This window comes from Panthera leo, chromosome F2, assembly GCF_018350215.1.
Source record: "Panthera leo isolate Ple1 chromosome F2, P.leo_Ple1_pat1.1, whole genome shotgun sequence".
NCBI lineage: Eukaryota > Metazoa > Chordata > Mammalia > Carnivora > Felidae > Panthera > Panthera leo.
In genome coordinates this window covers 57,615,563-57,638,914 of record NC_056695.1, presented here as the reverse complement: position 1 = coordinate 57,638,914, position 23,352 = coordinate 57,615,563, and the positions used below count along the sequence as shown (strand labels likewise).

General features: G+C 35.9%; 1 protein-coding gene across 3 annotated transcripts in view; it reads left to right on the top strand.

The window, feature by feature from the left end:
• The window catches only part of CSMD3 (CUB and Sushi multiple domains 3), a 1,240,952-nt gene that overhangs the window by 334,336 nt on the left and 883,264 nt on the right, over positions 1–23,352 (top strand). The window lies entirely within an intron of this gene.

The window sequence follows — 23,352 nt, the reverse complement described above, 5'->3', positions numbered from 1 at the left end:
GTGAAAGTTGCCATAGCAGCATTAATGACAAAAGTGGGGGGAATTTAGAGGAAAGGAGACAATTCTGTTTGAAATAGGGCCATGTGATTCTGTAGTCTCTTGTAACAATAATATGAAATATATTGATTGACACTTGTGCAGGTACTGAAAAGACCCATGTTGAAATTATCATAAAGATGTCCAGGATCACATTTTTATAAAAGATTATATAAAGCCACAAGCTCTCAAACCCTCTGATTGCACACTTGGTGAAGGCCCAAGTTTTTTACAATGATCTTCAAAATTTCTAATTGGTCCTGTTATTTCTCTGGTCCATCTCCTACCAATTCCCCTTTGCCCAACTCCATCCAGACTTGTTTGGAGATTCTTCCACCTTGTTTAACATACTCTCACTTCAGTGCTAGACACTTGCTGTTCCATCTACCTGGAAAATCTTTTCTCAGACACACGACAGCTCACTTCCCGACACCTGCCAGGTCTCTCTTAAATATCACCTTGTTAGGTAGGTCTTCTCAGACCACCCTATATAAAACAATGTTCTGCATTATCACATACTTTATTCACACTAAATTCAAATTCATATTAATTTTTCCACAGACTTTATTATATTTTTAAGAATAATATTCTCTCATTTGTTTATTTTCTTTCTTATTAGAATGTAAACTCTGAGATTAAAAGACTTGATCTGCTTTATTGATTGTTTTCCTGGTTTTAGCATCTAGACCAGACCCTTACACATGTAGACCTCAATTGGTATTTATTAAGAATTGATTTTGTATCTAGACAGAGACAAAAATATTTTAAAATCTGTATGTTAATCAAAGGGGACTACAACAGACAAAATGATTTTGAAATATAGAGACCTGAAGACTAAATATAGGGACTTAAGACATCCAGGTAAATAAATTCATCTTAGTAAAATTTTTATTGCTTGTGGAACGTCGAGAAAGAGACAGGTAAGCAGCAACAAAACAAAACAACAACAGAAATTCTGAATGATTCAGATAAGAAAAAATATATACATTTAAAGGATATTGGATGGCAAACACATTAAGGGAAGAGTGTTAGAAAGAGCCAGGATGTCTCTGGGAATGTGAGAGACAAGATATTTTATGAATGATTAAGTGATTCATATCCATTACCTTTAAATCGGTGCATCTTTTTTTTTTTTTAATGTTTATTTATTTTTGAGAGAGTGAGAGAGACAGAGCGTGAGCAGGGGAGGGGCAGAGAGAGAGGGAGACAGAATCTGAAGTAGGCTCCAGGCTCCAGGCTCTGGGCTATGAGCCCAGAGCCCAATGCAGGGCTTGAACTAACAGACTGTGAGATCATGAGCTGAAGTCAGAGGCTTAACCGACTGAACCACCCAGGTGCCCCAAAATCTGTGTATCTTTAATCAAAATAAATTCCTAAGGGAAATAATTTGATTAGACGGGACCGGAATGTCTATCTGCCTTAAGGTCAGTGGTGTAGTGGGGCCGAGTTAGGAACACTGTGAGCGTCAGTCCCAACAGAACTACCTAGTATGTTGAAAGGGCAAATCTTCTGAGAAAACATATGGCTACCAGAAAGAAGGTATGGGGAATGGGGAGTAATGATGTCCAATAAAAGTTACATATATCACTGTAGTCTCTGAACCTCAGAACATATTTAGGACTTCAATACTCTACAACAGTATTTTTCAGTATTTATTTGCCATCTGTATATCCTCTTCAGTGAAAAATGTCCTTGTGTCTTTTGCCCCTTTTCAAATATGTTTGGTTTTTACTATCAAATTTGTAGAGTTCTTTGTGTATTTTCTATATTTCTTACTGATTTTCTGTCTAGTTATATCAGTTGTTGAGAGAAAAATGTGAAAATTAACTACAATTATGGTTTTGTTTACTCCTTTTTTCAGTTCCATTCATTTTTGCTTCACAAATTTTTAGATGCATCCACATTTAGGATAGCCATGTTTTCTTGGTGGATTGCACCTGTATCATTATGTAATATGTTGCTTTATGTCTGGTAATTTTCTTTGCTCCAAAGTCTACTTTATCTCCTGCTAATATATAGCTGTTCTTTTGGATTAATATTTTCCTGTGATTGATATTTATATAACATATCTTTCTCTTTTACTATCAAGATACAATATTATATTTGAAGTGAGATTCTTGTAGGCAGTACATAGTTTAGTTTTGTTTTTTAAATCTACTCTGTCAATCTATTTATTTTACCTAGTATATTTAGATCATTTACCATTAATGTAGTTTTGATGTTTGAGTACATGCCTGCCATGTATTATTTTGTTTTATGTTTATTCTTTTTGTATTTTATTTTTCCCTTTTTCCTGTTTCCCTGTATATTGTTGGAACATATTTTTAGAATTTTATTTTGATTTCTATATTGTGTTTTTCAGTGTATATCTTACTATAGTTTTGTCAGTGGTTGCTGTAGGTATTGCATTATATATACATAATTTATCATAGTCCACTGGTGTCATTTTATCACCACTTCACCAAGTGAGGTATCAAATCTTACCTTGTTTTATGTTCCTCTACCCTAAGCTATTTATAATATAATTGTTGTATCTTCTCTGCATACATTTAGAAACAGTATTGTAATTTTTTCCTCAGTCGTCAAACATAAGTAGAAAACTTAAGAGGAAAAGGAAAGTCTATTGTAATTACTCATATTTTTACTTATTCTATTCTTTCTTCTCTCTTTATGTTCTAAGATACCTCCTTTTATTGTTTCCTACTTAGAAAACTTACTTTAGATATTCTTTGAGTAGAGATATTTTGCTTATAAATTCTCTTAGTTTTCCTTCATCTGAGAAGTCCTTCATTTCTCTTTTTTTCTTGAAGCATATTTTTGTGGATATAGGACTTCATCTTGACAATATTTTTACTTTTATCAAGGCAAAATGTACTACTTTTCTGGCCTTCACAATTTCTGTTGAGAAAGCTTCTGTCATTTTATTTATTTTTCATCTCTAGGTAAGGTATTATTTATCTCTGACTACTTTAAGATTTTTCCCTTTATCTTTAGCTTTCAGATATTTGACTCTGATGTGTCTTTATGTGGACTTTTTCTTTCCTTTTGGGTTTACTTACCTTCTTGAATCTACAGATTTATGTTTCTTGCCAACTTGGTAAGTTTTCAGCCATTATTTCTTTTACTATATTTTCATCAGTTTCTTTACCTTCTCCTTCTCATATTTACATCACATGATTCTTAGATTTTTTTTGTTATAGTCTCACATGTCCCAAGGATATATTCTTTTCTTATTTTACTCTATGTTTTCTCTGCTCAGATTATGTGACTTCTGTGGCTTTCTCTCTCAGTTTACATGCCTTCTTCTCACTCCTTTCTGCTATTATGACCATACATTGAAGGTTTTTACTTTGTTACTGTATATTTTCAGTTCTAAAATTTCCATTTGATACTTCTCTTTTTCTCCCATTTCTTATCTCTTTTTTTACTTCTAAGCATTTCTCTTTCTTTGCTGATAATTTCTATTTTTTATTTGTTGCAAGCAGGCTTGTAATTGTGTGTTAAAACATTTTTATAATTACTACTTAAAACATTTGTCAAATTATAACATCTCTGTCATCTTGTTTTGACATGTTTTTTTCTCATATTTGAGATCTACCTGGTTCTTTATATAACAAAGAAAATTTATGTTAAAACCTAGACCTATTTTGATACTATAAGACTTGGGGTCTTTTTTTAATGTATTTTATTATTTTTGAGAGAGAGAGACAGAATGAGAGTGGGGGAGGGGCAGAGAGAGGGGGAGACACAGAATCTGAAGCAGGCTCCAGGCTCTGAGCTGTCAACACAGAGCCCAATGTGAGGCTTGAACCCGTGAACCATGAGATCATGATGTGAGCTGAAGTCAGACACTTAACTGACTGAGCCACCCAGGTGCCCCAACACTTGGGATCTTATCTGTAATATTAGCTGGTCTCCTGTCTTAGTTGTTTTGAGCTGCTATAACAAAATACCATACACTAGATGGCTTATAAACAACAGAGATTTATGTCTCACAGTCTAGGATGAGGGTACCAGCATAGTTAGGTGGAGGCCCTCTTCCATGTCACAGACTTCTCATTGGTATCTTTATGTGGTACAAGGGGTGAGCTAGCTCTCTGAGACCTCTTTTATATGGTCAGTAATCCCATTTATGAGGACTCCAATTTAATGATCTAATCACCCCCCAAATGCCCCAATTCCCAATTCTATCACCTTGCAGATTAGTTTTTGAACCTATACATTTTCGGGGAGCCATAATCATTTAGACTATAGCATTCCACTCTTACCCCTCAAAATTCATGTGCTTCTAACATGTCCTTGGCTTAGAAGTCCAAAGTCTCATCTAAATATTGTCTAAATGAGGGGAGCCTGGGTGGCTCAATCAGTTAAGAGTTTGGCTTTGGCTCAGGTCATGATCTCACAGTTTGTGAGTTTAAGTCCCACATCGAGCTCTGTACTGACAACTCAGAGCCTGGAGCCTCCTTCCGATTCTGTGTCCCCTCTCTCTCTGCCCACCGCCCCCCCCCCCAACTTGTGCTCTCTCTCTCAAAAATAAATATTAAATAATTTAGTATTATTTAAATCAGATTTTACACTTGAACCTGTAAAATCAGACATGTTACATGCATCCAAAATATAATGGTAAGGCAGACATAGGATACACATTGCTATTCCAAAAGGGGAAAATAGAAAATAAAATGAGTAGCAACCAAGCAAGGCTAAAACCTAAAGTCCCACTGGGGTGACAGTCCTGCCCCCATGGCTTTGCTAGGTATAGCCCATGCTGCAACTCTCACAAAATAGAGTGCCCTACCTGTGCTTCTCCCAGGTCCTATTGGTCTGGAGACAAGGGGGTAGCCCTGCCCTATAGTTCTGTTGGTATTACCCCTAGCAAGGACCCTTTTTAGTGACTTTGCCCTTGCAGCAGCCCTGTGCTTGGGTCCTGTGCCCATGGCTCTGGGATACTCCAGTCTTCAAAATTTAGGTGGAGGTAGCCATGCCTCCATTGCTCTGCTGGACAGGGATGGAGTCCTCATGGTTTTGAGTAGCACACCCCCCATAGCTTTGGGTGAGGATCACCAGGATTATTGAAACCCAGGCAGTGGCCTCCAATTTTGAAACCAAAAAATTAGCCCTAATGATCTCTGAATTGCCTTTGGAGTCTTTCTTCCCTCTTCTTAAAGGATAGGACGAGTTCACGTTGAATAGCTTTGTGGTCCCATTCTACAAAATCTAGGAAGTCTAGCAACCTTCCTTCATTCCTTCCTGTGTCCTTTCCCTTCAATTCAAACTGGCTGTTTTCCTGCTGGTGTGGCTAATTAAGCCTGTGGTTCACACCCATACTAGTCACCTTATCAAAGGGTTACTTGGCCATATCTTTAGTATTTTTTGAAACATGCTTTATCATTTTTGCAATATGCATAGCCTGAGAATTTTCCAATTTTTTTAAGTTCTACTTCCTGTTTTGTTAACATTTTCATCTTTAAATCATTTCTTTCTTCTTGTACTTTACTATAAACATTTAAGAGGAAGCAGGTCACTCCTTAACACTTAGTTTAAACATTTCCTCAGCCAAATATCCGATTTTATTGCTCCCATGTTCCTTCACAGAATACTACAATGTGAACACAAGCAAGCTCTTTGCCACTTTATAATAAGAAGCACCTTTCTTCCAGCTGCCAATAACATGCTCTTCATTTCCATCTGAGATCTCATCAAAATGGCTTTTACTGGGGCGCCTGGGTGGCTCAGTCAGTTAAGCGGCCGGCTTCGGCTCAGGTCATGATCTTGCGGTCCGTGAGTTCGAGCCCCGCGTCGGGCTCTGTGCTGACAGCTCAGAGCCTGGAGCCTGTTTCAGATTCTGTGTCTCCCTCTCTCTGACCCTCCCCTGTTCATGCTCTGTCTCTCTCTGTCTCAAAAATAAATAAAGGTTAAAAAAATTAAAAAAAAATGGCTTTTACTGTCCATATTTCTACCAACATCCTTTCATAGCTATTTAAGAATTCACTAAGATGATTGAGGCTTTCTCTGCAACTTTCCACTTCTCTTGTTGTTACTAGAATTGCTTTTTTTAAACTTTATTTTTGTTTTGAGAGAGAGAGAAAGAGAGAAAGAGGAGAAGGAGAAGGAGAGAACATGAGCAGGGAAGGGACAGAGAGAGGGAGAGAGAGAATCCCAAGCTGGTTCTGCACTGTCAGTGCAGAGCTCGATGTGGGGCTCAATCTTACCATCCACGAGATCACGACCTGAGCTGAAACCAAGAGTTGGACACTTAACCGACTGAACCACCCAGTCACCCCACTAGAATTGCTTTTAACAGTTGCTATTCATGGCAATGTAGACATTTTCTAACATGTACCTCAAAATTCTTCCAGCTTCTCTCAGTTCCAAAATGACTTCCACAGTTTTAGGTATTTGTTACAGCAGTACCTATACATCTTGGTATCAATTTTCTGTCTTGGTGCATTTGGGCTGTTATAACTAAAATACCATAGACTGAATGGTTATCACAAAAATACCATAGACTGAGTGCTTATAAACAGTATAAATTTATTGCTAACAGTTGTGGAGGCTGGAAGTCCAAGATCAGGGTACCAGCATGGTCAGGTACAGGTGAAGATCCTCTTCCAGGTTGCAGACTGCTGATTTCTGGCTGTGTCCACACATGGAAAAAGGAGTAAGCTAACTCTCTGGGGCCTCTTTTATTTAAGTATTGATCCTATTCATGAGGGCTTTGTCTTTATGACTTAATCATCTCTGAAAGGCCCAACCTCCCAATACTATAACCTTGAGCATTAGGTTTTCAACATATGGATTTTGAGGAGACGCAAACATTGATACTCTAAAAACTCCTCTTTGACCGCTCTAGTGAGAAAAAGATACACCACCTTATTACTGTTACTGGGTTAGCAGTCCAGTTGCCTCACTTCCCTCCATTGGTACTCCATTCTGGGGAGTCCTCATTGCTATTGGTCACTGTTTGTAGTTCTGATGCCTCATTTGACTCACTGATGCCTCCTCTGTTGGAAGGAGTAGAAGCACTTTGTTATTGCTTCCAGTGTGGTCTCCAGTGACATCATAGGGACTGGTTGCCTCATTACTGCTGGGCTGTGATGAAAGAGCCAACTCTCCAGAAGTTCTTCTTTGGTACCACCCCAGTGGGGAAGAGGTAAGGGATCTTATTAGTCAGGTGGCAGTGGAAGTCTGGGATTCCCACATGGATCCCGCTGACATTTGGAAGTCTGAGGCATTCATCACTGGCATGCCTCGTTGAAATCCCAGTTGTCTATTCAGGCTTTTCTTACACCAGCCCAAAGAGGGAGCCCTGGGACTCCTTGTTACAGCCTTAGGAAGGGTTAAGTCCAGGCTCCCCACTCATTCTTTATAGGCTTGGGTGGAGGTGTGGCTACAGTTTTTCTCCTGTGGCATTTGACTGGAGTAAGGTGATGATTGTCTAAAAGTTTTCTATCTTGCTAGGCTGCCCCATTTGGCTACAGACTGCAGGTATTAATTGGAGCTTTTATTGTCCGTGACTTTTGACATTTCTGAGTCGCCAGCTTCTTAAATCTCCAAGTATATGGAGAAAAACAGAAGAAAACCTTAGCTCACCATTACATCATTCTTCAGATCCCAAGTTTCCTGGTCAGTTTTCCTGTTTCTCTCCACATTTAAGAGTCCTCTTCAGTTGTTTCGTGTGTAATGTCCATTATTTTTTGTTGTGCATAGTAGGAATAAAAAAGAAAATTGTGCCTGCTCTGTCTTCCTAGAAGTGGTCACATGTATGTTGAATGCTGAGCAGTTCTTTATTCATTGGATATGCTTTAAGTAAACATTATCAAAATATCATCATTTAGCTGGTATTTACTAAATACCTACTATGTGTCATGCATTGTTCTGGGAACTGAGGGAAAACAGTAAATATACAGTTGAATATTAAAGGTAAATGCCATAAAAATGTGTACATATATATTCCTATGCTAGTAATTTTGCTGGCTTTTAATTTTTAGTTCCCAGCAAATAAAGTTGATGGGTTCCAGTAATACTTAGAAGTCTGTCTCAACCCTAAAGATGCATTGAATGTGTTAATGAAGCTAATTTGAAATCAGCTCTCTTAATAAACCTCCTATGCATATATATTCAAGACTTTCATATTCACTATAACCACAATTATATACTATAATAGGCATTGAATAGAAGACCTGTAGGAATATGCTAAGTTAGTAAGTGTGGTTATATTATTGTGAGGGGATTTAGGGTAAGGGGAAAAGAATTATTTTAGAATGAGAGACAGCTATATTTGAATTTCAATGGTTAACTTTAGGGAAATTAGCTTCTCTGAATCTCAATTCCCTGTCAAAGTTATTTTTAAAACTAAATGCAGTTATATCCATCCATCCATCCATCCATCCATCCATCCATCCATCCATCCATGGAAATGTATAGGGATTCTGATAAATACTAGATTCCCCCTTGTCTCTCTTTAATGATTTTTAAAATATAAATAAAATTAGTTGAATAGATTATAAAATACTAAACATCACATTATAATTAAATTCCCCTTACTGGTATATGAGCTGTCCTCCTGTGTCTGCCAACAGTGGAATGAAGTCTCAATAGATAAAACCCCGCACATAATGGTAGTTATCAGAAATATAGGAACTCAGACAGGTTTCGGGGACTCAGATAAAGCACTAAATATTTAACAGCAAGTGATTAATCCTTAATATGGTGTAATTGCTTTTGGAAATCTGGAGCAAAGCAATTAAGTCGGCCAATAAAAAAGAGACGTAAATAAGACTAGTGCTTATTCCCACTATTTTTCCTATATAAATTCTACAAAGGCTTTCAGTACATAGCACCAGTATGTGTGATTGACAATACAAATTGTAATAGCTCTTAAAAAGGCATTTGGAGTGGTAAGCTCAACAATGAAATAGAGTTGTATTACTTACAAAAGGACGAATTTTCCATTATTTGAAAGAAAAATATAAACTTTTCGTAGTGAAAATATGCAACCAAAACTTCAGTGTACATCATGGTCTGTTAATTTTTATCATAAATAAAAAGTGGAGAGGGGCGCCTGGGTGGCTCAGTCGGTTAAGCGTCCGACTTCGGCTCAGGTCACGATCTCACAGTCTGTGAGTTCGAGCCCCGCGTTGGGCTCTGGGCTGATGGTTCAGAGCCTGGAGCCTGTTTCCGATTCTGTGTCTCCCTCTTTCTCTGCCCCTCCCCCATTCATGCTCTGTCTCTTTCTGTCTCAAAAATAAATAAAAATGTTAAAAAATTTTTTTTAATAAATAAAAAGTGGATAAAATTTTCAGTTGGATTTCTGGTGTTAAAACCCTAGCTTGGCCTTTTCATCGTAACATTGACTTGTGTTACCACATATGAGCATATAATCATTAATATATTTTTTATATCTGGGCTTCTGTTATAATTTGTTATTGTCATGTACAGTTTTTATACTTCAATCATGTTTTATATTCTTTGCAATTAATTTGAGTTGTTGTCAATGGTGCTTATTCATTTACAATTTGCATTTCTTCCTTGTTAAAAGTGTCTGGTTGAATTTGATTTGTAATTGTTTTCATTCTTGTCACTGTTGGCAAGGAAAGGCAGCTATGTTCATATGAATAATCTGAAAACAATGTGTCTTTCGCTATAAATGACCTAGTATTTTCAGTTTATATATAGATTATTAATAGAATTCATATAACCAAAAAATCATTATTTTTATTGTGGCTCATAACACTTTCCAAAACCAAATAGTGCCAAATACCATATTTTATACAAGGATTTTATGAGAGTTTTATTCCTCCTGGGAAATGCAAACATTTTAACTGTTCTGCAAAGACTAAAATTACTTCTATCAACTGGAGTCGATGGATCAATTTGTATTTTAATTTTGTCCCATACCTTTTTTTCATAGTTCAGAATTTAAAGCTTTTAGTTAAAAGTGATAGTATTAACCCTCAAATAGTCTACAAACAACTAGAAAACTATTTAACATTTTCTCATTTATGGCTAATTTGTACTTCAAGATAGTCTGTAAGTGCTACAGACCATGTGAATGGTTGGCATTAAAAATAAATTTAAATTTGAGTGGCCTTTGGAAATTTTACAAGGTGAGGTTTTAGGAAAAATTAAATAGGTAAAATTTTGGTAAAGGAAAAGTAAATTTGAGGTACTTTAAGGAATAAATAGATCAGGAGAATATTTGATATGGAAGAAAATTGCAATGTGTGTTTAGAGCTTTTAAAGCAAATTTGCCGTGGGAGGAAAGTGCAAAATAGAAAAAGTTAGGGCCTAATTTGGGACCCAATTCTGTCATTCTGTGGAGTTTGAGTTTAATTCTGATAAGAAATTGTAATGTGACTGGGGTGTGGGAATTTGGTTACATTGGGAAGAAACTAAGTAAAGGAGAAATTAAAATTGTAGAGTATGAATTTAGGAACTTTTTAAAGTATATCTAATGGCACTCTCTTTCTAAAGTGGTAAAAAAATCTTAAATAATCCTTACATTTTAAGTAATCTGAACACACTTTTTATAAAGCATTTCTTTCTCTAGACAATGCCAAGTAAAACCTCCTATCCTTCGCATTCTTCCAAATCCTTCATTCTAGGTCATTCAACTGTTTTGACATCTGTTCCCTTGATCCTCTCATTTCTGCAAGCCTGCCTTCATCCTCCTGGCTTCCCTTTTCCCCCCTTCACAACAGAGGCCATGCTCCATCATATATTGCCACGTCCTGTCTTCTGTATTCAAGTCTCCTATTGTGTGCAGCCATCTAACATCAAACCTTAAATTTAGTTATTTCTGGTTTTAGTTTCTGTAGCCAGAATGCCAGGAATTGGGAAAAACAAAAACAAAAAACTACACAACCTTGTATTCTGGTGATACTACAAATCTTTAGTTTCCAACCTCCGCTAAGCCCATGATGTACTTGGACTGTCTAAGAGTTGCTGATCGATTGCCACTTCCTTCATCCTTGGCAACACCTGAATCTTCATTGCTCCCCTTTAGCCTGCTACTCTGGCTCATCCCCTATTGCTAAGCACACTTGTTTTCTGTATTATAGAGAAAACCCAGTCTAAAATCATGAACCCCATTAACTTTCTCACCTAAATGCTATCCACAAATTTGCTTAATGTGCATTCACTCTCACTTTCTTTCTTGAAGAGTAAATTTACTCCTCCACTTTTCAGATAATTGCTTGATCGATGGCTCCCCTTTTCCAACCATATCTGCTGGGATTCTGACCCAGGATTATTCTCTACAAACTATTGCCTATAAAATGATCCATCTTTCTGACTCCCTCCTCCCCCAATTAACTGTAAACAAACTCTAGTATCCCTATTTTATAATTGTTTCTTATACTCATGTTTCCTCAACCCTACCTTCTTGTATTTCCCTTTCCCTTTATTCTCAACATATCTGAAAAATAGTAAAATTCTTTCTCTTTTCAATTCCTCACTTCCCACTAACTTTAATCAACTAAAACCAGGTTTCTGCTTCTAAAACTCCAAGAGAAATTACCTTTGCCTATGTCCCCCATGGTTATTTAATAAATTTGATCAGTTCTTTTCTTTCCCTATTCCACTTGACTTATCTGACAATGAAGACCTTCTTAGATCTTCCCTTTGTGTTTTTCTTCAACCTCATCTATTGCCATGACCTCTAAGTCATATAGCTTATGTCCTAAACCATATGATTCATGTCCCAGTTCTGTAGAAATTTGCTACCTAATATGGTAGCTACTAGAAAAGATGGCAATTTAAATTTAAATTTTAATTAATTATAATTTTAAAATCTCTTCATCAAGCACACTAGCCACATTTTAAGTGTTCAACAGTCTCATGTGGTTAGTGGCTATGATAGTGGGTTGGTAGCAAATACCTACTTGTCTCTTTTCAACATCTGAATATTTTCTGTCATAAGCACTGCTTCCCAATATGATAGACACTTGACCACTATTTCCTTTACTTTCCAATTATACTCACACTAAATTTGTTCTCATAGCATTTATACTAATTTATTTAATTATGGTCACATGTCTTCCTCCCATACTTCTTATGTTTCTTGACTGCTGCATTATGCCTGTTTGCATTCTTAATCTCTAACACAGTGCCTGATATATAATACACACTCAAAATATTTTACATGAAAGAATTAATGCACCATAAGACATACTCAGGACCTCAGCTGAATTCAGACTTAAAATATATTTTCAATATTTTAGAATCCCCTCATATTTTAGGGCTTAATTCAAGTTTATTAGCACATGTTTTTTCAGAGGTACACAGTAATGGCTTGTGGGGGCAAGTATCAATTTTCTTGGATGATTCTTTAAGAGTACTTGATGTGGATTATTTCAAATCAAGAAAACAATGATTAGCTTCTAAGAAATACATAAATGTATTTTTTGGCTATTATTTAAACCATAATAGATATTTTATAAATATTGGCAAGAATAGTATGATAATAGTATTAACTATATGCACATCGCTAATGCATATTTATTAACACATTGTATTTTCACACTATGACAAAGTCGACACGTGTAAACTAAAGTTCCTTTAAAATTATTGACTGCATCCATCTTTCTGTCTCTGAGAGAACAAATTCATAGCCTGGTACCAGATTCCAGTTTTCATCTTATGGCCAGAGTCCCACCTGAGATATCTCATCAGCATAGGTGAAAAATAAGGCCCATGTACAATTTTAATTTCTAGTTATAATTTGGGCTTCCCCACTCAGATCTTCTGTTTTTACCTTTTTTCTCCCCTCTTTGTTCAACTTCTGCTTCTATAAATTTGACTTCTTTAGATAGCTCATATTAGTGGAATCATACAATATTGGTCTTTTTGTGACTGGTTGATTTCACTTTGTAGCACATGATGGGATTTCCTTCAATTTTGAGGCTAAATAATACTCTATTGTATGTATATACCACATTTTGTTTATCCATTTATCTATCTGTGGACATTGTATTTTGTAGCTGTTTTCAATAGTGCTGCTATGAACATGGGTGTGCACATATTTCTTTAAGACCCTGATTTAATTTTTTTTTTTTTTAGTTACACCCAGAGTCAAATTGCTTTATCATATGGAAGTTCTAGTTTTAATTTCTGAGGAAGCTCCACATTGATTTCCATAAAGGTTGCACTATTTTACAATTCTGCCAATAGTATGAAAGTTTTCCAATTTCTTTGCATCTTAGCCAGCACTTTTATTTTCTGTTTCTTTGATAGTAGTCATCTTGATGAATATGAGGCAATGTTTTGTGGTTTTGATTTTAATTTCACTGATGATTAATGATGTTGAGCAACTGTTTATATAGTTGTTGTGCATTTGCATATCATCCTTGGAGAAATGTCTATTCAAGCCATTTGCCCATTTTTATTTGAGTTATTTGATTTTTTATGTCAATGAGTGGTAGAAGTTATTTGTATGTTCTGGATATTAACCCTTTATCAGACATATCATTTGCATATTTTTAGGATGCCTTTTTAATATCTTGATTATTTCCTCTGATACACAGAAGTTTTCCAGTTTGATGTAGTCCTCTCCCTTTTTTTCTATTTGTCTATTTTTGATTTTATTGCCTGTGACCTAAGCCTTTTTTTATTCTGAAAACATTCTGTGGGAAATGGTATCTACCATCAGAATGTTGTTTTAAGCTAGAAAGCTCAGAATGATCTTTATGTTTTCTTTGTAAAGAGTCCCGTTATTCACTTGCTTAAAAATAATAACAACAATAACAATAATTGGAGGCTACAAGATAAACTTCACATTTCTTTCATCTTTTTTTTCTTTTCTTTTCTTTCCTTTTCTTTTTCTTTTCTTTCCTTTTCTTTTTCCTTTCCTTTCCTTTCCTTTCCTCTTCTGTTTCCTTTCCTTTCCTCTTCTCTTCTCTTCTCTTCTCTTCTCTTCTCTTCTCTTTTCTTTTCTTTTCTTTTCTTTTCTTTTCTTTTCTTTTCTTTTCTTTTCTTTTCTTTTCTTTTCTTTTCTCTTTCTAGGTAGGCTCCATGCCCAAAGTGGGACTTGAACTACAACCCTGAGATCAAGAGTTGCATATGCTACTGACTGGGCCAGCCAGGTGCCCCAAACCTCACATTTCTTAACTAAGGCTTATAACTTGCTAATTTGGATGCAGTATGCTTCTCAACTACATTACATATATGTTCCCATCCCTACTCCCAATGTACAGCCACACTAGGCTTCTTCTGTTTCCAGGTTATGTCTTATATATTCTTGGGAGTTCCCATTTGCTCTCTCTTTGGAAAAGTCTCTCTTTTCTGTTTGGCAAACTCCTACTCATTTTGTGAAGACTTTACTAATTTGTCCTAGCTACTTCTCTCCTTGATCTATCACTATTGTGTGCAGATTAATCTTATGTCACTTCCCTTGTAGGAATACAATTATGATGCATACAAAGCACTTAAGTACAGTGCATGCCACAAAGTGTTCACTGCATGTAAGCTTCTATCTTACCCATAATGGTTATTTTAATAATATTGGTAGGGATAGTATGATAATAGTACTAATTATACTCATATTGCTATTACATATTTATTAAGAAGTTAAAATTTCATAATATAAAGTCAAAGCATGTATGAACTAAAAGTTCTCTATAAAAGTACTGGATGCATCCATCTTTCCATCTCTGAGAGAACAAATTCATGTCCCAGTACCAGGTTTCAGGTTCTATCATATGGTGAGAGTCATCCCTCAGACATCTCTTCAGCACAGATGAAAAACAAGGCCAATGTGCAATTTTAATGTCTAATTATAGGTTGGACTTCCCCACTCAGATCCTTCTGTTTTTACTGTCCTTTCTTTCTTCTTACCTTTACAGCATGAAATGTCCTTCACTCTTCCTTCCTGTTCTTTTTTAAACTAATGTTATAAGTAACCCTTAAATGTTATACATGTGTATACATCTCCATGAAGCTTATTAGGGATAGCTACCACACCTCAGTATTGCCAAAGTGTCCTGTGTTCTTTACATGAGATTTTTTAATGTTTATTTATTTTTGAGAGAGAGAGAGAGAGAGAGAGAGAGAGAGAGAGAGCATGAACAGGGGAGGAGCAGAGAGAGAGAGAGGGAGACACAGAATCTGAAGCAGGCTCCAGGCTCTGAGGACCAGGGCCCAGTTCCAGGGCTGGAACCCACAAACAGTGAGATCATGACCTGAGCCGCAGTCAGAAGCTTAACCGACTGAGCCTCCCAGCAGCCCCTTTCCGTGAGATTTTTAATTTCCTACTGACATCAAACTTATTGAGACTATAATACTCCATTCATCTTTCGATCCTGTTAAATCTAACACAGTGCTGGGTCTTAGCAGGTGCTAATACATATTTGTTCAGTGAATGGGAATTCATCACAAGTCTACTATTTGTCACCTATATTAATAAGGTGGGCTAGACTTCCCTTTCATCTTTCTTTCTGATCAGTACGCAAGGCTGACTGACGTGCTCTTAAGCCTTCTGGCTAGGTCTGTTCCTTATTGCTTGGAGCTCTGAAGTAAAACAGGGACTATTTCCCTGAAGCCTGAAAAAAATTGCGCTAAGCTATCCTTTACAGACCTTCTATCCTATGTCCCACTCTGGTGCCCCTCGCTCCCCAAAGGGTGGTAGTAATCCTCCAGAGAAAAGACATATTAATCCTATTGAGTTGTAATCATTGGATTTCTGGTTCCCAAGTTTATGCTTACAGTATGAAAAGACAAATATAAAAATATGTGTAAAACTGAATTCTGTGTATGTGAAAATCAATCTTCATTATGCATTTTAATATCATTTTTGTATGTAATGGTTCATCCGCCGTTATCATTACTAAGAAAACATGAAACTTCAGCTGATTCCAAATGGAAGACAGTCTAGTGACAGACCAATGACTCCCTCAAATGTGTTTAAATGTTTCAGTAAACAGAGTATTTTGAGCAAACATCATTTTGAGATTTGATAAAATATCATATCACCCAATTTGACATAAAAATTATCCCATTTCGATGACTTTTACACTATGCCTCAGGAACTGTATTCACTTAGTGCCACACAGTACTTGAAACATTCAAAATGTAGCTATGGATGAATTTCAAAGTAAGAAAAATAGACAATGAGAGCAGTATTTTGAAATTGTTCTTGACATTATAAAGTTATTGGAATTAGTTTATATATTGAAATATGTTCAGAATTTAAATAATGAAGCTTCTTAGCATATATTAACTATTTTTTTATGTTTTTAAACATTATCTTTTTATATTTGGAAATGCATTTTAATTATATGTGTGATTTATTAATGATTTAAACCAATACATCCAGTTCTTCCTCTTTCATATAATTTTAACGATTTTTACTTATAATGATTTATAGAATTTAGTACATTAAAAAATTAGATTGCTGAGGTCATTGATTGATAGAGTAAAATTTCTACAGGCAGATTTTGTTTTCCAGCTCTATGTTTTTTTTTCCTCCAGCTCTATGTTTTAAATGTAAATTCTGTTATACAATGAGCTAGTTTTGAATCTTATCTACAGTAGGGGAAAAAACTGTTGTCACGTATTTTAAGAGTTAACTTAATAGTTAAGTTAGGCTGTAATTCTGCATTGCATCTTGCCTACCTACGTTCCCTTCTACCCCTCCCTCTGTACTTTCTCTTTCATTCATCATTACCTCATTCAAATATTATTAAACTTCTATTAAGTACCAAGCCCTCTGCTAGGAACTGAATATTCACCAGGAAAACTCAACATATTTAGGTCCTCCATGGGGCAGGACAGAAAAACAAAACAAAACAATAAGCCCACATATTTACACAAATTGCAAATTGTAGTATAGGTTATGAAAGAAAGAAACGGGGCTGAAATAAATAGTGGACCTCTATTTCAGATAAAATGGTCAGAATAGACCTCTCAGCAGGTGATACTTAAACTGAACTGCAAAAGATGATAGAGAAATTTCTCAGTGTGGAGTGGAATAAAGAATATTCTAGGCATAAGGAAAGTCAGTACAATGCCTTGAAGCAAGAACTAGGTTGGAGTAGTTGATGAAATGAAATACCAAAGTAGTTGGTTTGGGGTTAACAGCAGTAGGAAAGGCACAGTTGGAAGACCAAGCCGTGCAGCTTTCCAGGATTTACAGGAAAGAATTCTGATTTCGGCCTCAATGTAATCAACACCATTGAAGCATTGCAGAAGGAGAGCAACATGTTCTGATTTATACTTTTATAATATCAGTTTTGCTGCTGCATGGGCTATAGATTAAATAAAGTTAGAATTTAAGTGAAGAGACAGGTTAGGAGGAAGATCCTAATGACAGCCTGGATCTAAGTACTGAACCTGGAGATGTTTAGAAGTTGTCATATTCAGGATTTATTGGAGATGCATGAACAGGACTTGCTGGTGATTTAGAGATGAGGGAATGAAGAGAGAGGAAAAAGGAAATAAAGAAGGTTCCTGTTTGGGCAACAGAGTAGGTGGTAGTGCTAGTGGCTCAAAGCCCATCAAAGACTGCCTGGCACACAGTTGGTACTCCATAAATGCTGTTTCATGCCCGAATGGTGGCTTGAATCAATGAGTACATGATAAAAACTGGTGCATATGGAAGGAAATTATGACTTCATTTATTGATGTCAAGGTTGGGATGTTTGTGAGATACCTCCAAGTGGACTGGAGGTGGTTATTGACATGTTTTGGAGCTTCAATTTTTAATTTGTGAATCATTCCTCATTCAATCATGTCCTTTCCGCAAATATTAATTGAACACTTGCCAGGAGCAAGGATCTCTGCTGTTTGAAAGAGAATTGAGAGATAAGGCACAGCCATGCCCTCAAAAAGTCTACAGTTTCCTAAAGACACAGAAAAATAAATATATTACTATAGCATAGTGCTACAAGGCTAGATAAACAACAAGGTAGAAAGAGTTACCTGCGCTAGAGAAGTCTTAAAAGAATTCTTAAGGGAAATAATGACTGAGATTATGGTGAAAGCCAAGTGAAGAGTTATCAGATTCGTGAAGGAGACAAGGGGGAAAGAAGTTTTTTTAGGAGCAAGGAAAAAAGTGGGACTCACTTGTACTGATGGTAGACACCCTTGCTCTGTTGATTGGGAGGAAGAAGAAAGTGTGGAGGAGAGGTGTGGAAAGACTGAAGTCTGAAAAGTAAACTTTTCAGTAAACTCCTCTGCTGTTTCTTACGGAAGATAAGAATGCCTAAGTTGATCAGCTGATAGCAATATGAACAACAATGTTGAAAAGTCGTATTTTCTCCTCCTTTTGTCCTTTCTACTTTCTTGGTTAATGTATGTTGCCATTTAACATTCTGTCTCAGATCTATTCTGTCATCAAAATTGCATGTATTAATCACATCCATATCAGTTCTTGTTTTATAATCTTTCAGTATAAACTTTCTATATTTGTTTATATTTGCTAGTATATAATTTTAAAATGTAGATGTACTTTATATATTTTGAAACATATACATTATTATATTTCTTACAGGTGTGTGTGTGTGTGTGTGTGAATTCAAGCATTTTTCCAATTTCTCTCCCTCTAGAAAAATGATCACCTCATCATTTCAAAGTCAACTGATTAGCAACATTAATTGAATCTGCAACTTTAATTCTCTTTTGCCATGTAAAATAACATAGTCATACAGATGTCATCTTTTGTGGAAGGTATCATTTAGCAAGGCACACGTTGTTAACACTTTTTTCAAAATCCACATGCTGTACTTATTAGCCATGTAATGGGCGATACATTTATTAACCTCTCTGAGCTAATTTCCTCATCTTCACAGGCCTGTGAATAAGGCTTAATTAAACAAGTGTCTAATAGAGGGCTTGCATAGTACCTATATGCCCCACCAGTGAAACTACTAATTCCAATGTACCTAACAATTAGCTATGTCCCTGTAGACGTCGGGTAGAAAGGTGATGTCTTCAGAAGAAACCACATAATTGGCTAAAGCATTTCAGCTAAAATGATTTATTTATTTTTTAATGTGAAACTATTAAGGGAAAGAGATGGACTGAATATAAAAAAAACTGTATAATTCCCCTTTTTTAATTTTTTTTTTATGTTTGTTTATTTTTGAGAGAGAGAGACAGACAGAGTGTGAGCAGGGGAGGGGAAGAGAGAGAGGGAGACAGAATCTGAAGTGGGCTCCAGGCTCCACGCTGTCAGCACAGAGCTGGACAGGGGGCTCGAACTCACAAACTTCAAGATCATGACCTGAGCTTAAGTTGGATGTTTAACCAACTGAGCCACCCAGAAGCCCATAATACATCTTTTTATACATTAATTTTTTTCTATCTTTTTGGTTCATTTCCTGATAGTAACAATAAAACAATGCCCCCAAATAATTTAGATGTGAAATATGATTAGATGTTATGAAAAACATTTGAATAAATATTTATTTTAAAAGCTTTCTATTTTAGTTATGATTCTTCATTTGATATCTTAAAATGTAGCATATTAAAACAATGAAAGTACTGTGAACATATCCCCATTTTTCCCCAAATTTGAACTTTAACGATCTTTAGCTATTTGGTAGGATTTTTTCCTATTTTTTAGTCACCAGGTTTAGATAGTAAGCCCTTTAGAGAAAGGATTTACTTGTTGTATATTTTTTGGTCATTGGTTTGTTGGTTTGGAAATTTTCAGCCATTGTATAGCATTTCTGAGGTTAGAGCCCCAGCATCTTCAGCTCTAGACTGAGAAAGACTGAAGTGTTATTATATTCCTTGGGTAGAAGGTCTCTGGGTCCAGCTAGGTCTGGGATTTAAATAGCACAGGGCATTCACTGAAGCTTTTACTTGCCTATTCTCATCAGTAGCATTTGAAATAGCCATGGTAGTTGGTTCTAACACATACATCTTCCTAGAAAACAATGGTATACTCTAAAGCACATAATCATATGCGCTGGAAGCATTAACACTCCACACATTTTCCTGAAGGACAAGAGAAGCAGATGCTTCTTCTTTTTTTTTTTCCTTCCCCCAGTATTTAACACAGTTGATTGTGCATGACTAATTCTTTTGCTAATCTTGTCTGGTGTCAATCTTTTGGTTTTTAGTGGAGGTTTCCTTTGGGGATTTAGCAGCACACATGGCTGACCTGCATGCTTCTTTATCTCCAGGGCTCTAGTAAAATATTAGCACACAAAGCTAAATTGATTTGGAAACATAAGGCACAAAAAAGCTGGTTTTATGCAAATGTTAACACTGTATAAAAAAGCCCTTGGACATCATTTAAAGTACAGCTTCACCTCACTAACTGGCTCACTGACATTTGGATGGATGCTAAAATTAACCATTTAGAAAATCTTAAGCTTTGCTGTTCCTGGGGCCCTGCATGTAAATGTGGGTGTCCCATACCCTTCTTCACCCCTTGTATGACTGTGCAGCCAAGTTTTCATTTATCATGCCAAGAGAGAAATTATCCAAAAGAACAGAGTATCCAAAAACTCATTTACATTTGGCTTTGGACTTACCTTCCCAGTTATAATTGGCTTTGGACTCTATAAAAATTATTTTGTATTCCCTAACCACATGGTAACTGACATCATGAAAAGGTGACCCAGATAAGTAGTAGGTGGCAAGGTTTTGGATGAACAATATGTGGCTAAAAATTTACCGCTGAGGGCTCTGATTTCAAAGAATACTTTTGTGCTATAGCAACTTTTGTTGTATTAGAATCTGATACATATTTCTTACAATAACACCTTATACAAGATTGGTATTCAAATTATTTATTGAATAAATGAAAATATTGTTTACTTTTATCTGTAACATAAGTCATTAATGAGAGGGATTGGGATTTTCATTTTATTTCTTCTTTGAGTTTTAAAATTAACCAGATGAAAATCTAATTTTGATCAACACATTCACACGTACATAAAAAACACTTAATTTTGAAAAAGGAACTTGTACTACAGCTAAAAGGAAATGGTCAACAAGAATTGCACAATAACGGTCTCCATAAATTTCAATGTAATTCCATTTAACTTAATAGATAATTGTGGACTACATCATTAAAAAAATAAAATAAAAGGAGAGAAAAAAATAGAATAAGAAGTAACAATTACATTTAACCAACCTAAAGAAAATACACCCTAAGCATTGTTGCACTGAATGTGCATTTGACATACAAAAATGTGTATTCTTGTAAGAAAGTATTTGTGTAATACTCATTCCATTTATAATAAATAATAAAACAAAGAAAAATATTGTTATGGACCAGAGTTATTCAGTTCACTTAATTTAGGTAAGAATGAATTTCTTGATGCAAATTGGAAGTCTATAGTTGTTAATTAAGTGGAAATATTGCAGTGTGTAAAATTTTGTCAACATTGCTATACTATAATCATGACTTTGCACAAGAGCATTCTGTATATCGCATAATTTCATTAAAGACTTCAAAAAATATTTATACTTGAAGTAGTTTGCAGATGGATTCGTAATAACCTAATTTTCTTAGACACTTTAGGGATGTGTGTGTGTGTGTATATGTGTGTGTGAGTATATACACATATATATGCACACAAATATTTGTGATTTTAGACTAACACCTCAATTGTGCATTTAAATACCATTACCAAAACTTCCTGTATGTGTGACAAATATAAATTTCGTATCTGAATTATTGAAATGATTAAAGTTTAAATGTCTTTAAGTTCACATTCTTTTTTAAGTTTATTTATTTATTTTTGAGAGAGAACGTGCACCCTACTTGGGGAGGGGGGCGTGCAGAGGGAGAGGGAGAGAGAGAATCTCAATCAGACTCCACACTGTGAGTGCAGAGCCTGATGCAGGACTGGATCCCATGAACAGTGAGGTCATGACCTGAGCCGAAATCAAGAGCCAGTTACTAGAAGGGCTGAGCCACCCAGGTGCCCCTACGTTCACATTTTTGAAAAAATAATCCAGAGTAGTAACTGAAAAATACTATAGAAGTGTTACAATGATCATTTTTTTCATAAATCATTATAATCCTATGACTATGATTTAGTAATAAAATAAATCTGAAATGTAATGTGCATTCTACATGCCAGTTGTTTACGCAATATGAAATTTTGTAGTGTATGTTTAACTAATTTTTCTATTGATTCTTTTTTCAAATTTAGAGGATGAGAGATTGAGATAGAAATTTTCCATAAACATATTCATCCATCATGTGTGTTTTGGCCTCAGGAGGGACTTTCTAGAAAAAGTAAAAACAAAACAAAACAAGCGATCCTAGTTTACTTTGTCTTTAGATTGGTTTGGTTTCCTCTCCTCTTTTGGGCATCTCGACTTCCAGCTCCCCGTGTCACCTCCATCATTGTGTATGCTGGTGTATTCTACGCTTCACTTTTTCTCACTGGTTCTTCATATCACACTGCAGTGTATAGAGTGGTAAAGCTGTCCTCTTAGAAGGCTTCGTTTGAAATGGCTCTGCCACTTAACAGCTGTGTGATCAAGGGCAAGTTACAGACCTTTCTCTGCCTCAATTTCCTCTCCTGTAAAATACAAATAATTTTATTTTTTTCTATTTTCTTTAAACAGTTTCTTTTTCTTTTTTTTTTTTTAGTGTTTATTTTTGAGATAGAGACAGAGCATGAATGGGGGAGGGTCAGAGAGAGGGAGACACAGAATCTGAAGCAGGCTCCAGGCCGCAAGCTGTCAGCACAGAGCCCGGCGTGGGGCTCGAACTCATGGACTGTGAGATCACGACTTGAGGTGAAGTCGGATGCTTAACTGACTGAGCCACCCAGGAGCCCCTCTATTCTCTTCATAAGAGGTATTACTGTGTAAATTTGATGATCTATTTTAAAGGCTTAGAACAATGCCTTCATGTGCAAAATGAATACTACCCATTTTTTTAAATGTTTATTTATTTTTGAGAGAGAGAACGTGCACAATTGGAGGAGGGGCAGACAATGACGGAGAGAGAGGAACCAAAGCAGGCTCTGTGCTGACAGCAGAGAGCCCAGTGTGGGGCTTGAACCCACAAACGTGGAGATCATGACCTAAGCTGAACTCAGTGGCTCAACTGACTAAGCCACTCCGGTGCCCCACTACTATCCATTTTTAACCAAAACTATCTAGTTTATGTTTTATTAAATATCTACTTTCTTCTGAATTTCACTGACTAGAAATAGATTGCAAAGCAAACTAATATTTAAAACATAGTAAATTCAGGAGCAGATTGAGAGACAGCCTATATAAAGCAATTAGGCTCTGCAGAACTCTTCCAATTATACTAAAAGTGCTCTCATAATTTGCCTTTTCACAGGGTTTCTCATGGACAAGGATTTGCTACTTTTTTTTCTTTCTATTCTATTCTTACTA